Source organism: Ornithodoros turicata, unplaced genomic scaffold, assembly GCF_037126465.1.
Source record: "Ornithodoros turicata isolate Travis unplaced genomic scaffold, ASM3712646v1 Chromosome135, whole genome shotgun sequence".
Taxonomy (NCBI): domain Eukaryota; kingdom Metazoa; phylum Arthropoda; class Arachnida; order Ixodida; family Argasidae; genus Ornithodoros; species Ornithodoros turicata.
The window spans coordinates 128,688-146,826 of record NW_026999312.1 but is presented as its reverse complement, the minus strand read 5'-3'; the positions used below and the strand labels follow the sequence as shown (position 1 = coordinate 146,826).

Sequence of the window (18,139 nt, the reverse complement as noted above, 5' to 3'; positions counted from 1 at the left end):
AGTTTATTCAATATTTTATATCATTCATTATATTATTCAACATTTTATGTCAAGTTTATTCAAGTTGAAGATTTATTTCTTGCACTTATGCGTTTCAGGATACAATGAACGTGCAGGGAGGTCGCAAAAGGCTACATTTATTGTTTTGTGACCTTGCTACAATGGCAATATATATCTCAGGAATGACAATGTACACGTACATTATGCAAATTTGTTGCACCCAATTTTCATACATGCTGAATTTTAAATTTTTGTTTTGCTGACTATGTGTTCAGTGTATTACAAATTGCTTAATGCAAACAACACTTTGTTAGTTTCAAGCTTTTTGCTCCCATCTAAGATATTCCTATCCTGGAGGAACTGCTACTTCGACACCATAAAATATTCAGTAGGTTTCACTCTGGCAGGCCCTGCCACTGCAAATTTCCTGAATTGAAACCCTTCAAACTGTGTCATAATCTTAAATACGTCAATATTTCTGCAAGTAGTTGACATGCTGGATGACACTCCCCCTGCAGCTAAGGCAACTACAGAGAGTTCCAAGAGGCCGAAGGTAAACCTACAGCTGCATGAGTGTGATCAACAGTAGGGCATTCTCAATAAATAATTTTCGTCTTATAGTGTACATGTGCATGCCTATTAACTGGAATAATTATCACTGTTCCCTGACAAGTTTTAATTTCTGAGAGTGTACTGTAGAGGCTGCTTAGATCTACAACAGTTCATACAAGGTATTATATACTGTGAATGCCTTTAAAAATCCAATGTGACACATATGCCTTTACTTTCTGGAGGTACTGCGGAGTTTGTGGGCATTACGCAGGTTCTGCACCCATTTCTTGAGTATGTCGAGGCAGCTGTGAAGTAACCTGCATTGATGATGATTATTCCAATTTTTTATGGTGCATCGACAACAAAGGAAATAATACATCAGAACATTGGTTTGGGTGCAACCAGTTAAAAATGAATATGTTGTTTAATAAATGCATTGGACAAATGTTAAAACATCAGTTTAAAACATGGTTTACAATCCCAGTATCTTCTAAAAATTAAAAAGATTAAAGACTATTGTACAAAGAACATGGGGAACTCTTCTAAAAAGAATTATAATCTTTAATTATTATATTCCTGGGTGAAGGAGCCTAAAGTGTAAGGTGTGTTTCTGATGTGAACATGTAAGAAAATATGCGAAACTCAGAGAGGCTAACCACAGTGCGTGCACTGAGGTTGTTCCTTCCTGTAAAGTAGAAACCAGTGGATGAGGAACGTGATACTTACCTGTACACCCAGCCGTATCACACTGCACAGATTATTCACTAGGTAGCCCCCATGACGAAACCTGTATTGAGAGACCACTTTTGCCTTAAAAACTGCTACAAATAGCACGACACGCTACAAATTATTACTATCGTAACAAGCTGACGATACAGCTCAGACACAAAGGTGTTATTCAAGTCGCGCCACACCACCGTTACGTAGGATTCTTTGTCAGAAATCAAACCAAGGCACAAAACAATACCAATAGATGAAAAATTGTGACAATCGTGGTCTCATTATGACGTAATACCGAACTTGTGCGCGAAGGTAATTCAAAGAAATGAATGTGGCACTTGCCTCCGCAAAGAACACCGTGTACCATGCTAGCAATGCATGCAAAAAAGCGCTCGAGTGCTCGCACATATATTTATGACAACACTACCTGTGTAGTGTAACATTGTCTTTCAAGCATATTATGCACTCAAACTGTATTTGCCGCCGGGTAAAATGCAAGTGTGCTCTATTGAACGTCGGAAGAGCGATCAAGCAACCTGCATCCAGTGTTCGTTTTGGGCAAAAAAACACTTCATAATGGTCAAGTAAATATACAGAATGGACGCCTATTTATTCCTTGATGAAGAGTGACTCACCTGTATAAATTTAGGCCCTGTAACCCTGCCAGTACGGTTGGTACGACCGTAATTGCAAGAAGTTGCCATGATCGCTGCGGCGACTGTTGTGGGTACAGTAAGATGGCGGCCGGTTTCTTCACGCTCGCGCTCCCTATCCGCCATCCAGCCTTTTACAATCGAGATCAGTGATTACTTCAGGCCTAGAGGCAAAACACGTGAGCCGAAACGTGTCGAATAATGAGTTGATTGTGGCGCCACCGCAGTCTTGTACGGAATGAAAAACTAATACATGATAGCAGCAGTTACGTTTTTTTTTTTTTTACGTCAGCTGAAAAGAGAAAATCGTGTATGGAAACGTTTGTCCTACAGTGCCTTCCAAAACCACGTGCATAACGAAACCCTCTTCCTTCAGGCCTAGAGGCAAAACACGTGAGCCGAAACGTGTCGAATAATGGGTTGATTGTGGCGCCACCTTGTACGGAATGAAAAACTAATACATGATAGCAGCAGTTACGTTTTTTTTTCTTCTTACGTCAGCTGAAAAGAGAAAATCGTGTATGGAAACGTTTGTCCTACAGTGCCTTCCAAAACCACGTGCATAACGAAACCCTCTTCCTTCAGGCCTAGAGGCAAAACACGTGAGCCGAAACGTGTCGAATAATGGGTTGATTGTGGCGCCACCTTGTACGGAATGAAAAACTAATACATGATAGCAGCAGTTACGTTTTTTTTTTTTTTACGTCAGCTGAAAAGAGAAAATCGTGTATGGAAACGTTTGTCCTACAGTGCCTTCCAAAACCACGTGCATAACGAAACCCTCTTCCTTCAGGCCTAGAGGCAAAACACGTGAGCCGAAACGTGTCGAATAATGGGTTGATTGTAGCGCCACCTTGTACGGAATGAAAAACTAATACATGATAGCAGCAGTTACGTTTTTTTTTTTTTTTTTACGTCAGCTGAAAAGAGAAAATCGTGTATGGAAACGTTTGTCCTACAGTGCCTTCCAAAACCACGTGCATAACGAAACCCTCTTCCTTCAGGCCTAGAGGCAAAACACGTGAGCCGAAACGTGTCGAATAATGGGTTGATTGTGGCGCCACCTTGTACGGAATGAAAAACTAATACATGATAGCAGCAGTTACGTTTTTTTTTTTTTACGTCAGCTGAAAAGAGAAAATCGTGTATGGAAACGTTTGTCCTACAGTGCCTTCCAAAACCACGTGCATAACGAAACCCTCTTCCTTCAGGCCTAGAGGCAAAACACGTGAGCCGAAACGTGTCGAATGATGGGTTGATTGTGGCGCCACCTTGTACGGAATGAAAAACTAATACATGATAGCAGCAGTTACGTTTTTTTTTTTTTTTACGTCAGCTGAAAAGAGAAAATCGTGTATGGAAACGTTTGTCCTACAGTGCCTTCCAAAACCACAGGCATAACGAAACCCTATTACTTCAGGCCTAGAGGCAAAACACGTGAGCCGAAACGTGTCGATGGGTTGATTGTGGCGCCACCGCAGTCTTGTACGGAATGAAAAACTAATACCGGGACATAATATTGTGCTGCCTGGGGAGTTTAGCGAAGTTGGATTGATAAAACTTGTAGATTTGGCAGTGAAATTGACTGAGTTCATTATGATTTCTTTCGCTTTCCCCAACAATTTAGATTTTGGTCCTTTAGGATTCATGAAGTCGCGAAGGACATACCTACATCTTGTTGCTTTCTTTGGTGTTGATGCTTTTTGGTTTTGATGACGTCAGGAATGCATGATGGAAAATAAATCACGTTTGTATCGCGTAAGGAAGGAATTTTGATTACAGTCGACAGTTGCGGTCGGACTTCTTTCGTAGAAGCTTTCTTTCCTTTTTTTTTTTTTTCAGTACTGGAGTCTGGGTGTAAATCTCTGTCTTGCACTTGCATTTTGATCATCCGATTGTCATGTGACAACTACAGTAAGTACATCTTCGCTTTTTTTTATTTCTATGTTGCCTCCTTTCTTATGAAAACGATATGCTAAGAGGAGGAAACCAGTCAGATGAGAGTTAGAGGAAACGTATGCAACGGCGTAGATGTTACAAGATACACAGTTTGTAGAATACAAAGCATGTGTATGTATAGGTACATTATCTAGAATACAAGGTATATCCAGGTAGTATAGCACAGTATAATTTGCATTGCAGTACATATGCTAACACATATACGCTTTCGACGTAGCGATCACATGTCATCCTGTTCTACCGCTGCACTTATATAAGTGAAGTTGTTTCTATCAAACGAAGCACAGTCGGATTGCTGAATTTTGGACATTGCTTCATGTGCTGCTGCTACCAATATTGCACGCCTGTGCTCGTTTATGTTTAACCCAAGTGGCGTGTTCTGCAGCTCGTCATTGTGTTCACTGAGGAAGCCCTTAACACGACTTTTAAATTTTGAGAACATTTCCTCTATTGGATAAAAAAAATGAACTGTATGCTGGCAAGAACTTCATCTGGTGCTCCTCTGGCAACTGAACTTCGTGAGCCCTCTTGTGTGCCAGAACATTATCAAAAATGAACACAGCACCCTCGCCGGCCTCAGTTTGCTGAACTGTCTGGGAGACAGTTTTCAAGAATTCGTTGAACGTCAGCTACCCGATCTTTCCGACGATACTCCAATGTAGCACACCTGCTGACGATAGTATGATTACATTAGCTCCTTCGGAGCTGGTCGTTTTCTGCACAGCTGGGGCTCCTCTTTTGGAGCGTCCAAAGCTTCCTGAGCACCATACATTGAAATTTCTTTCGTCTATGTAGTACCTTTTTGTTTCCTCCCCAAAACCACGAAGCCATTCTGCATATTCTTTACGAGCCTGTTTAACATCGGTCCGGTTCCGGTCTTGAGGACGCTGAGTCAAAAGCTTCATGGTGTATCCATGCCCGTCCAGCAGCCTGTCAACAGATGACTTGCTTATCTGTAGTTCAGGACAAACGTCGTCCAACGCTTGCTTGAGCTGGTTTAGAGTATACGCAGGATTTTGGTCAACAATGCCCATAAGAACATCTTTGACATCACTGTGAAACTTTTTAGACGTCCCACAACGCCGTAGCGGTTCTTCGCGATCGGTTATGACAATTGACCGTGCTGACTTTATATTAACTCCCAGAGCTGCTGCAACCTGTTTCACGTCGCCTCCTCTTCTTGCACAGTCAACGAGGCGGCGCCTGTCTTCCAGTGAAACCTTTTTGTACTTCACAGGACGTTGACCGGGCACACTTCGTGATCGTTCTCCATCCATTCTCAACTATTCCGCTCCAATGTGCATAAAAGCATTGACGAGAAACCGTGAAGGTGAGACAGGGGGGGGGGGGAACTCCTGCAGCTTCTCTGTCCTCTGCTACCCTTACAAGATTGTCTGCTCTCCTGCTTTGATCTGTTTCGTATTTTGTTTTCTAAGTTTCAAGGGCAGTAATCCTCATGTGCTTGCAACGAAAATTCAAAACGAAAAACGAAGCAGTTTCAGCAGGAGTAATACTCACTATGATATTGCGGACTGCTTCATAATGCTGGCGCAGGCTTGCAGACGACACTACCGCGCTTGGGCTTGTAGACGATGCCATCGCGCATATAGGGAAGCGCGGCGGACTGTCGTCTGCTAGTATTCCATTTACTATTTCTTCATTGTTTTTCATCTCCAGTTTGGAAATGCACAAGGATTACACTCTAGGCACACAAGAGGACACACAAAATTGAATTTTCTGGGTAACACCACATAAAGTACTTGCCGGCATCGACATACAGCCCATTTTTGAATCCAGCAGAGGAAATATTCTCAAAGCTTAAAGGGATTGAGACAGGGCATCGTTACCCCAAATTAATGTAAAAGACGATTATTTGCACCAATGTGAACCTGCCTTGAAAGCTTTACAACTAAAAGAGTAATAGTAACAAGCAATGTATGCAAAAACGAGCAATGTATGCGAAGAAAGGGGAAGCAAAATGCACTGGAGTCCAGTCAATATCCACTAAAATCCAAAAGAATCAGGAATAATCCACCAAAAAAGGAACAGAAACAACAAAGCTGAGACAAAAACAACAGGAATCCAACGAAATCTAGTCACGCTCCACTAAAATCCAAGAGAATCCACTGAATCCTATTGAAAAAAAAAATGAACAGAAAAAATCAGGAAAATATCTGCAAGATTACAACGGAATCCACTGGAATCCAAATGAATCTACGGACACCTGATGGCAAAGGTGGAGTGGCTATAAAACGCAGAAAAAATAAACAGCAAGAATCCAACGCGATCCACTAAGATCCAAAAGGATCCCCCAAAATGTGTACCAAAACAGGAAACTAAACAGCGAATTCCTGACAAAACCATGAAGAATCTAACCAAATCCAATAAAGTTCCGCTAAAATCCCAAAGAATCCACAAATGGCCGCTAAAAAACAAGAATAAAATAAAACAAACGAAAAAACCCGGAGAACACCAACAAGGATCCACAGAAATCCAATCAAACTACGCAGGGATAAAAACAATTACAAAAGTCTACCGAAACAGAAAAACAAGCAACAAATGCCAATGGATGGAAAAGCAGCACAAATCCGCCAGAATTAAATACAAACTACAACGGAGATCACAAAACACAAATTTGTTCAGAACCAGTTCATCAACAAAACAGCAACACTTGTAACATTCACTAAATTCAAACAAAATATAAACAAACAAAATGAAACAAAAATGACCCAGCTCTATGTTCCCAATCCAGCTTTGAATGCCTATTTGTTCATTACTCCATACTTTAATCCATCAGTTTGCTTGAATGGCGCGCGGATTAAATTACATGGCACCTGGATTATTTCAGCTGATACATTCCAGCGAAGCCGTGACCACCTGGCGGTGATTTCGAAAAGCTGCGAGTGGAGGTCCGAGAGCGCGTCCGGACAGGGAAGCGGTACGGCAGTACACGTTTCTCTTGCTTACGAACAGAATGCCCGCAACAAAGAATGTATAGAAATCGAAAAGCGGAATGTTGCACTACTAATTTCTTCTCAGCCTGTTGAAAATGGCCCAAGCTTTCTTTTAATAGTTTCCTGATCAAGAAGAACGGAACGGAAGTCCCATGTGTCGACCCATCGCGCGAGTTTCCCGATCAACTCTGTCACCACGATTTTATCTTAATATTAACCTTAGTAATACAGAACGAGCAACCAGCACTTCTTTGTTGTGTAGGCATGTGTGCATTTTCAGACCTCAGGCAAAGTAAACATTATCACCGTACTAAAGCATCCACCATACGGATGGTCTCTGGGAGAGAAAGCTTCTGTCTGGTGCCGCACACGCATCAACGAATTGCTCGCAAACGTACAAATATCGCGCCAAACTGTATGTGAATACCAACAGCAGTGAAGAAAACGAATACTTCACTTTGCCAGAACAACAACAACAAATAAGCAATGATGATGTAGTGCGATGTTTGCCAGAGCATCTCTTGCAGCGTTCAGATGTTCTCCGCACAGCATATGACATTTTAAATATTTTCACATGTATGGTGTTAAGTCAAGACAAGGTGTCAGATATAGGCATGTGTGCCAAGGGTTTTCAAAATATGTATTGTTCACGTATACCTTTGACATACAGTCACAGAGTTCTGCAAACATCAGGGTCAGAGCTAACGTCATATGAGCATGTTTTGTACCCCACCAACCTTTACTTTCCACCGACACGGATGAACATGTTTACAGCATATGACGTGTTAAGTGGCAATACGAAGGGAACCCAGAGACAGGAGAAAGAAAACACGAAACACACACGATCTCAGACACAGCAACCCTTTTACTGAACAAACATAGAAAGTCAAGTTCCCAACAGTCTCCGTATGGGTGGCAAGGGTGAAATGGCGCTTGTATGCTTTGTGAGCGAAATCAATAAATCGTTACCCATCGTAACGAATGTAGGCATGCATTTCCGAAGACAGTAGTAATTTTGTGGCTAGATAAATATTGTCTGGTGTGAGCACTGATCTCTATGTATAAAGGCTGGATCGCGCATAGGAGAGGGGCGCGTGGGAGAGAGATGCGGCAGCCGGCCGCCATGTTTGAGGGCCCACTGGCGCCGGCTGCTCCCATAGGGAAAAATTGGGAAGCGATTTGATTTGGAGTATTTATTGCGATTTAAATGCTCCTCATTGCTGATTGGCACACATCTTTCTTAGGAATCAGTGTGCTGATGTATTCCAAACGTGCTTCAGCCGTGTTCCTGTAGTTTTTAATGGTAATTGCCTTCTTTTTCTTCTCCATTGCCTGTATTCCGAATAGAGGGTGGTAACTGCCGTGCACAGGGCGAATACGCATGAAGGTGAACTTGGTGAATGTCAACCTATGAAATTAATTATTTTTAATCAGAAAGGATTCACACTGCTTGTTATTGTAAGGTACTTCTGTTTTTATATTTTTTGTTTGTTTTCGTTTGTTCGGTTTTCGTGTGGTGTTCCGCGGTTCTCGTTCGTTATTATGTGGCTTGGTATTGTACGGTTCTCGTTTGACTTTTTCCGTTATCGTATTATGTTCTACGAGTGTATCTGTGTGTATTGCAGAACACACAACCTCGATCCTTATTCTGAAGGGGATAATAATTTTATTCACCACATCACCACCAGCAATGGGGTGGAGTATGGACCCTGGCGGTGAAATCAGAGTCAGAGTATTTCATTACAGAAGTTCGAAGCGTTGTGCACGAAGAGCATGCTCATGCATGACTTATCACATACGCTGTAGGAGCGACTGCACATACGAGGTTAACACAGCAGTTTATTTACTTCCACGGTACCTCACAAATTAAAAGAACAGTGTAATAAATTGGCATATTGGAGCAGGTTCCTCATCCGCTCTTCGGCACAGCTGAGCGACTGTGAGGGGAACCTGCAAGCACAAATGCATTGTTTATAGAAAATACATGGTCTTGAGATTTGTAGGAGCAGCCACAAATACTTTCTTAGTACGTAATGGCACAGCGAAGTAGCAATGCAAACAAGTCCGAGTTCAGATGCATGCGATACGAATAAACAGATTTTTCTTCAAAATAAAGAGCTTACCTGTGAAAAATTATCCCTCTTTCTCTGTCCGCGTGAAGTGTACTCAAAGCTGCAACAAACTGGCATGACATGCCCTTTAATTTAAAAGAAATTTTAAAAAATACGGGCAGCACCGCTTGAACTAAATGCAGACGACAGGATGCGATGGGCCCATCAATATGGCGGCGGGTGACCACGCTGTGGAGCACCCTATGCGCGATCCAGCCTATACTATAGAGATCAGTGATGAAATCAGATGGCACTTGGATTAAAATGGGTGGGAAAACCATGGGCAGTGCGAAAACGAGCGCCCAACGTCGAAATTAAAACAAGAAAAAAAAAACGTAATAATAAGCGAGATATTTTTAATCGATCGTCGTTGTAGTTCTTGTTTAACTAGCAGAATAAAGTCTCTCTCTGTGTGACGAATTGATCTCTCTGTTCTTTTAATGTGTTTGTGTTCTTCCGTTTCTTCTTCTTCTTTATTTTGTTTATTCTAAACGCCACGTGTGGTTCTTCACGCAGTTTCGGTTTCCATCACTGATCAGTAGCTTTTTCCATCTTCTGCTATTTTGTGTTCAGTGAGAAGTGAGTTAATTAGAGCCACCGCGGAAACGTGGGAACATAAAATGCCCACTTTTGCAGCTTTTTCAGCAGTCCTCAACGTCTTGTGAAAATATTAGCACAATTCGTAGTGGCAGGCAAACGTGATATCGTCATGGTCATCGGTATCATCGCCCACCATTTCGTCTGTGCTCGTGCCTCGCGCGTCATTGTGTGGCTTTGTGCTTGGAACTCCGGCTCCGTTTAACAGAACAAGTGCGTACATTTGGTATTGGTCCTACTTTGTGTTTGTTGCATAGTTTTGTAGCATGTGACAATGTCCGGTGAAACCTATAAGCACCGTCATCCTCATTGAAATGCCGTGCTGCGTGTAGACGCTGTATCATACCAATATTAGCTGGATATAACTTTCGAGCACAGCAAAGGTAATACGGCTGCGGAGCTAGTGACATGCGATTTCAGACAACTCTGTCGCGATTGTAAATTTTAGCACATGTGATACTAGTAGTATATTATCAGCTCAAGAAGCCGGCAAGTCAGTCATCTGGACGCCATTAATTAGCAATTAGAGCTAATTGGGACCCCCCACAGTAATCAGCACCCTCCAGGGAGTCATTACACTAATTGGGGAGCATCTAAGACGTGTCCAGACCACTGTGTGAGTTGCCGGCTACTTGAGCTGATAAAAAATAAAAAATAGGTAGAAAATAAAATAAAAAGATAGAAATAAGGTGGAGAGAAACAATTTATTCGAAAATCAACGATGCCGTGACGAAGAAACGGCTCCGGGGTGACCAGCGCTTGTTGACGTCAGGTAGTTGAAGAGATCGACGACAGGTGGCCACTTAGTTGCAAGGCTTCACACCAGATGGCGCCACCATCATAGCTCTGAGAAAGACAGAACAAGATACAAGCGACGGGTAAAAAATGGCAACACTGCTGAACAAGTTTAGGCATGCGAGAGAAAAGGTCTAACCGCTACTGCTAAAACAGCACGGAGAAAACAGTACACATCAGGGAAAAAGGCTTACGGGGGCGATCGCTTAGGCCTAACCACAGCGTCACAACACTATGCAGGTAACACAAGGCGGGAACCACTGGGCACACATCGCTAAACATGCGAGAAAAGGCTTAACACGAGCGCGGTCAAATCACTCGTTGGTCACCGCTAAACACGGCAAACATGCGAGAAAAGGAGCGTGTCAAATCACTCACCTTTTCCACCGCGGCGACTGCTCATCAGCCAGGCAGAAACTGAGCGAGCACGGAGCGCCCGAGCATACGTCTGCTGTCTGCGACAGCCAGCCAGAAACTGAGCGAGCGCGGGGAGCGCACGTCTGCTTTCCGCGACAGCCAGAGAGAAACTGACTGAGGCGACGCGCCGCGGCAGCTATGGATGCGCGCGCGCTCCTAGCGCCCTCTGCGCCGCCCGCCCGCGGGTGTTTTCGGTTTCGGCTCTCCGCAGCGCGCGCGCTCCTAGCGTTCTCCGTTCTTTGCGTGCGCGTTTATCTGTATAAAGGCACTGCGCTCGCGCCATCATTCTGACCGATAAGTGGAAAACGCCATGTGTGGTTTATTCTCCTGCGTTTCTCGTCGTCGCAAGGAAAAGACAAAAAACGAAGAACTCCGCGAATTTATTCGCGGCATCGTGGAGGAAGCCTTTCAAGTCCACCGCCTGGAATGGTTGCAAGCACGTCAAGAAATGTGTAAGGACAAGATGAAGACGCTCGACCGCATCTTAGCGGCGGACAGACTGGCGAAAAATAACTCCAACTTTAGCCTGGATAATCTGTATTGGGAACGCAGTTTCAATGTAGAGGACGACGACGACGATGTGTAAATAAAAGCGATGCATTTCTCTTCGAGTCTCAGTCTCTTCTCTTTCTTCGTGCAACGTGTACGCACGCAACATGTCTTCCCCCGAACCTTTTCGTTTCCGTCATCCTTTTTGCTGTATCGTAAGCGGCCCCTCCATGTGCGGCAAATCTACTTTCGTTGCTAATGTGCTGAGGAACCTGAACGGTGTGGTGGACAAGCCTCCGTCACAAATATTCTACGTGCGGAAATATGCTTCGCCGAGCATGCAGGACGAATTTGGGGACTCTGTAAAATTTACCAAGGAGCTACTGCGAGAGTGGGACACGTCGCGCGCTACGCTGATCGTCGTCGATGATCACATGACCGACGCCGGTTCCTTGAAGGAGGTGACCGATCTTTTCATTCGGGGTTCTCACCACGCCAACATGTCGATCTTCTTACTCGTTCAAAACATCTTTTTCGACAGTAGCCATTTTAGAACTATATCCTACAACGCCAGTTACGTCGTCCTGTGGCGCACCGTGCGCAGCGTGCACCAGATGGTACATTTCGGCCAACAGCTATTTGGCAGAAAAAGATTGGAGTATTTTCTGGACGCATATAAACAAGCGATGTCGTCGCCCCACGCATATTTACTTGTGGATCTTCACAACTATACGCACGAGGATCACAGGTTGTGTAGCAATATCTTTCCCGGAGAACGTCAATATATCTACGCTCCGAAATGAATCGCCGTCCTCACCTCACTTTACTCAAAGCACTCTCCACTCTACCCCCTCCGCGCCGTCGCGACGTCTTGAGACGTTTGTCCTGGTCCGACATCCGTCCTCTCCGAAATTTGCCTCAATGTATTGAACGGAAAGGTGGCTCTAGCTCCAGATACATTCGCGCGTTTGAAGAAGCACAAACGCTTTTTACGACGGCTCGCCTACAAAAAGATTCACAAGAATCCGCAACGTTTGAAGCGCTATCTGTCTCAGCAGCGAGGACAGGGCGTTCTTTCGTCGGTGGTTCCTCTCCTGCTTTCAGCCTTGTTAACCTTTTCGCCAATGGCCAACAGAATTGAAGTGACCACCTCCTCCTCCTCCTCCATCGGAAACATTCTTTCCTCGAAGGAGAGTGACGACGTCAAAGTGAAACTCATACTGCAAGCACTGTATCGCATACTCAAGCAGTATGGATTTGACCCCTATGACAATAAAAAGAAGGCGTCCGACGCTACAAATGACTTTGACTATTCGCTCCTCTCTCCAGAGGTGGACGAAGAGGAAGCGGAAAGGGTCGTTTCGGAATTAACGACGGTTCTTTCCTGGGATCGCGAGGGTTGTGCCTCCGTGTCGGACAAGCCCATCAGGCACTCCTGCGTTTACGAACTCGTCAATTATTTGTTGCAACGTAAGACGGGAAAGAAACCTTCCTGGTTCTGGTTCCCCAAAGTCTCGAAACTATTGCGTCTGATTTCTCTGCCCAAATCTCGCGAGCCTCAACAGCAGCAGCAGCAGGCCTCCATTGCGTGGACGACTTATGGAGGGATATGAAAAGCCAGCGGGTGGTTTGGAGGGTGTGGAACGCTGTAGAAAAGCGCGTCACTTGAGCAAAAAGAAGGCTCTCACCATTCTCAGAAAGCTGGATGCCTACACGCTCCACCATCCGGTCAGAAGAAAGTTTAATAGGAGACGCATCATCGCGCTCAAGATCAACGACGTGTGGCAAATGGACCTCGCTGACTTTTCAAAATACAAGAGATTCAACGGTGGCTACCGCTACATTCTCGTGGCAATCGATTCCCTCTCCCGCTTTCTGCGCACCCTCCCGCTAAAGACGAAGCGCCCCGCCGAAATGAAAAGGGCCATGATAAGACTTTTTCGGGGAGGTAACGTACCTACACGCATCTTTTGCGACAGAGGAGGGGAATTCTACAACAAGACCGTCAAGGGGTATCTCTCACGAAAGAAGGTATACATGTATTCCACCTCAGATTTTCACCATCTCCTGAGAGACACCTCCCCTCCCGTCGTGCACCTGGAAGATTACCGGGGTAAGGAAGTGGACGGATCTTTCTACCCGAAGGAAGTACTTGTCGTAACCCGAGACGCCAATCAGCCTTGGCCAGTAATGAAAGTGCTGAGAAAGAAGCAAGTGAACGGTCAGAGCTTCTCCTTGGTTCGCTGGTTCGGTTACGACAAAGAACACGACAGTTGGGTTCCGAGCAGCGATGTGGTCAAGATTGGGAAATGACGTCAGACATCTACGTCCACCTGCTCTCGATCGGTCAGACATCTACGTCCGCCAGCATGGATAAGTTTCCCTCGAATAAACTCAACGCCTTCACGGTAGCTTTCGATAGTCCGCTTCAGCTCTCGAATCGGTATAAAGTCGGTCTGATGAATCTCAGCATAAGTAACGATTTTGTAAATATCGGGTACGAAAGGCAAGATGCGAAAATCGAGGCTTCTTTCGAGGACACGGTGGAAGCCGGCAGAACTTTTCGTGTCACCTCGGATCTCGAGAGGGATTTGGGAAAAGCCCTTCCGGAATTTAACGTTTCTTTCGCGTACAATAAATCGCGATACGACTTCGTCTTACCGGTGGACGTGAAAGCCGTGGAATTGGACCCTCGGCTCGCACAGGCGCTCGACGCCTCGCTAGCGTCCCGCGAAGCAGGTTGTGCGGTGAATCCTCCCAAATTGAGCGAACGCGAAGCCACCTCCATCTTATTGGAGCACGCCGCACCCGTCGCTTTCGGCGACGTCACTCTGAATTCGGAAACCACATCCCAACGGAACACACTCAACAAGTATTTCAGGATGCACAAGCTGGACGCCTCGCTAGAATTCGCGGATAACGTCTACTCTCTGAAAACGCCGAAAGGGTTGCACATACCGGAACCCTTTGTCAAGCTGCTACATCTCACAGCCGTCGAGGGACACGGAGAAACGCTACGCGTCTCTCTCCCCATAGCGCGCCAATTTTCTTTCACGATCAAGACGAAAATTCCTCGATCTTTGCGAGTACATCTGCCTCCCGGCTATTATGCAACGTCGCAAGCACTTCAGGATGCGATTAACCAGCGCGTAGGCGAACGCGCGCGCTTCAGCTTCGACGGAACCGAACAGAAATGTAAAATTCGGCTTTCCGAGGGCACCTCCACCCTAAGACTTTCCGAGTACCTGGCCGTGCTTTTGGGCTTCGAATCGCGTACCGTGTTCACGGGGGAGGAGGAGGATGCCACGAGCTCCGTCGAGGTACTCCTGGAACCCCCGTTTCACAATATAATCGTCTACACGGATATCGTGGAACCCACGTACATGGAGCGGGAAAAAACCGCTATAAAAATACTACCCTTTTATTACGAGAATGACAAGCACGTCGTCACCTGCACGTTAGATAACATCCAGTATTTTAACCTGTCTCAATTCGAAATTCCCTCAGTGACGATCGTTCTCGCGGACGAAACGGGAAGACGTTTGCCGTTGCGGTCCAAAAGCAGAACCAATCTAACGTTGCATTTCAAATATGTACCGTATTTCTCCCAAAATAATTCCCGTGTACACGGGACCCCTTTTCCAACGAGGGGGTGGTGTGTTGAGCAACATATCCAAGTTTACCATTCCCATCTGGCAGCAAATAAAACCGATCGCCAAGAGAACGTTGAAGCGCTTGGCACGGAATTTGGCCGATGGCGAAGGAATATCGCGCGCAGTAAAAAAGATGGCCATAGCAACGGGGAGAGACGTGCTGGATTCCATGGAGGGCTCTGGAAACAACAACAATGGAAAGAAATGCCGCAAAATACAACAAAAGGCGCCGACACACGACGCACCTGCAGATATCTTTGGTACGACGTGAAGGTCACACATCCGCTGTGCGCGCTCCGTCTATGACGTCAACGAAAGCAAGAATACAGACGCAACGGTCACCGCATTGTCTTACGAGTGACGTGATGATATTCGAACCCCCTTCCATTCAATACGGCGTGGAAGATACTTCGTCCCAACTCTTTTATCCGGTCAACGGGGGTAAATAATTCCGTGATCGAATTTTCTATTCAAAATTTGCAAAGGGCACACTTGGATCTCTACGGCAGTTTCGTGTCTTTGACCGTGCGCATTGTTCGCGACGACGGGGAAGAAATGGACGAGAAAGATGTCGTTTTCCCAATAAACCACCTGTTGAGCGGCATGTTTAAGGTGCTCACCGTTTATGCGAACAACAAGCTCGTCAGTTCCAACGAGTTATATGCCTACAGGAGTATTTTGGACGTCGTGCTTCATTCCACGCCCATGGCTCAAGAAACAGTGCACGCGGCTGGACACTATGTCGAGGACGACGAACATTTAAAGAACGATTACGACGTCTCGTCTCGCGGTCCGAAACAACGTTACGAAGCGACGAAGGGTGGAAATTACTTTAACCTGGTCGGTCAGACCAATACCGACCTGTTTCAACAGCCGCGCCTGTACCGTAGCCTGTAGCCGGTACCTGCCGTCGAAATTCGCGTCGTTTTCCTGTTAATTAAACAACGACGAATTTAAACTCATATCGGTCCCTAACGACAAGAAAACGTACAATTACGAGGTGGACATTAAAGAAATGACATTCCACTTGAAAAAGGTGACGCTGGCACCTTCACTGTTTTTGGAATACGAGTGGCGGCTTCAGACCACGCCAGCCATCTACGTGTTACGCGGATTGGAAACCACGGTGCGGAGCTTGAGTGCCGGGACGCTCACTTTGAAAACGTTTACCCCGAAAGGGTGCCTTCCAAATTATGCGTCGCCCTGCTCGCCACGTCCGACTTTCTCAGCAACATCCAATCCAATCGAACCCCTACAAATTCCGCCATTACGTCCTGTCTCATTCGATGCTCTCCGTGGACGGCCAGCAAGTGCGAGCCGAGTACGACTTTCATAACGACCTCGTCAAAATTCCCTACTTTAACTTCTTGCAAGAACTGGGTGAGAAACATTTCAAGTATAGCTACGAGCGATTTAAAACGAACAGGTTCCTCCTCTACTTCAACTTGGACGTGGACAAGTGTTCTTCTCCTTCGCATTTGAACGAGTGGCGCAAAGGAAACGTTCGCCTGCAATTACACCTCGCTAAAGCCCTTCCACACGCGGTCACCGTCCTCTTGGTTTCCGAGTGTCCCAAGCTCATGTGCGTCGACAAGGACCATACGGTCACCTTCCCATAGAAAAGATGTATGAGAGTGACATCTTGGAACTTGTGTCCCTGAACCCCCTCGCTTCCTCCATGCTGAGAGGCATTTGCGCTTCCGACGAAGCCTTCGTTTTACGCAAGCCCGCCTATTTAATCATCAATACGGAGGAGCGAAGAAAGCGTGGGCACCACTGTGTGCTCTACCTGAAAAACTACGACGGGTCTGCCGTGTTTTTCAACAGCTACGGACTTCCCCCCATCGAAGCAAACCTTCGAAGGACTTTACCTGCAGTGAACGAGTATAACGACACGTGTATTCAATCGCCTTTTTCGCCTTACTGCGGGCTTCTTTGTATCTACGTAGCCACGCGCATGTCGAAACGCTACAGCTTGAAAAATTGTGTATCCATATTTTCCTGTAACCTCGAAGAGAATGACAAAACAATAAAACGTCTCCTCGTGAGCGAACTCGTTTCGTAAAAATAGTCTATTTATTTTTTCACGACATACACAAGACGCTTGCGAGACGATCTTCCAACGTGCTGACCCGACGCTCGTCGTCGCCGGTCTGCACCGTGACGTCGAGGGATGTGTGGAGAAGCCAGTAGCGACGGACGATAGGTCAGTTGAAACCCGCGTTGATGAGACACGGGTCGACTGTCTCTCCTCGTCTATACTTTTCCAACCGCTCGAGCTTGTAATCTACGAAACGCTTCATTTTCTTTGCAATCTTCCCACTGACGGTGAACAGACGTAAGGGTATCGTCTTGAGAATCGAGCGAAAGTCTCCCTCGCAGCTATCGCCATGAATATAATCGCGTAATCGCAGCAAGTCCCGATACATTCGCGTTTGCACAAAGGTTGCAAACCTCTGCTCGGGCGTCATAACTGAGACGGAATGAGAGCAGACAACCTCTTTTATTTCTCGTGGGAGGTTACACATGAGTTAGGCTCCAGCTTTGGTTTCGTAGCCGGGAAGGCAGCCCAAATACGGACGAAGGCTCTAGTCTAACCAATGGCTGGGGTTTCTCGACCAGAGTCCACCGCAACGACCAGTGGTCAGTTGATCGCCGATTCGCAAAAAGAAGGTCTTCGGAGGAGGTTTGAAGGTTAGGACCAGAGGTATATCTCCCGTCAGTAGCCATTCGTAATCTGCAACGAAAGGAGCGTGAGAAACACGTGTTTTTTCTTTTATCTCAAACACACACGTACAATCTTCTTCAGTCACGGAGTGACACTGATGGTCCATCTTCTCCATCTTCCTTCAATAGTCGAAGTCCTTCGCAACGTACGTCGAACGGCACCGTCCGACAGCCGAGAAACGGGCGAATCAATTGGTCCGTCCAATGCTTTTGCTCTGAAAAAATGTGAACGATTATAGAACGTATTAAAAAATAATGAGGAAGCGTACCTTTGGACCACAATCCACCGCAATTGGTGCAGAAGAAGCGGGCGCTGCCAATCTCCCGAAATATGTGAGGCGGGAAAAAACCGACTTCACGCGCAGCAAAAGTGTTGTACACTGGAAACAAAACTCTTCAAACATTTCGACGATGATGATGTCATGGGTATTACTTACGAGGATCTACCAAGCTGATCATGATGGTACGAGAATGACGATCGAACGTTCGCTTCGTCATTTATAGTAAAGCTT

General features: G+C 45.7%; 1 long non-coding RNA gene across 1 annotated transcript; it reads right to left on the bottom strand.

Annotated features, from left to right (window-relative positions):
- Positions 1 to 799: 799 nt before the first annotated feature.
- On the bottom strand, positions 800 to 2,010 carry LOC135372272 (uncharacterized). The gene is made up of 3 exons (XR_010415929.1): positions 1,908 to 2,010; positions 1,279 to 1,339; positions 800 to 869 (listed from the first exon to the last, which is right to left on the bottom strand). It is a non-coding gene; the product is annotated as an uncharacterized LOC135372272 (long non-coding RNA).
- Positions 2,011 to 18,139: the final 16,129 nt, after the last annotated feature.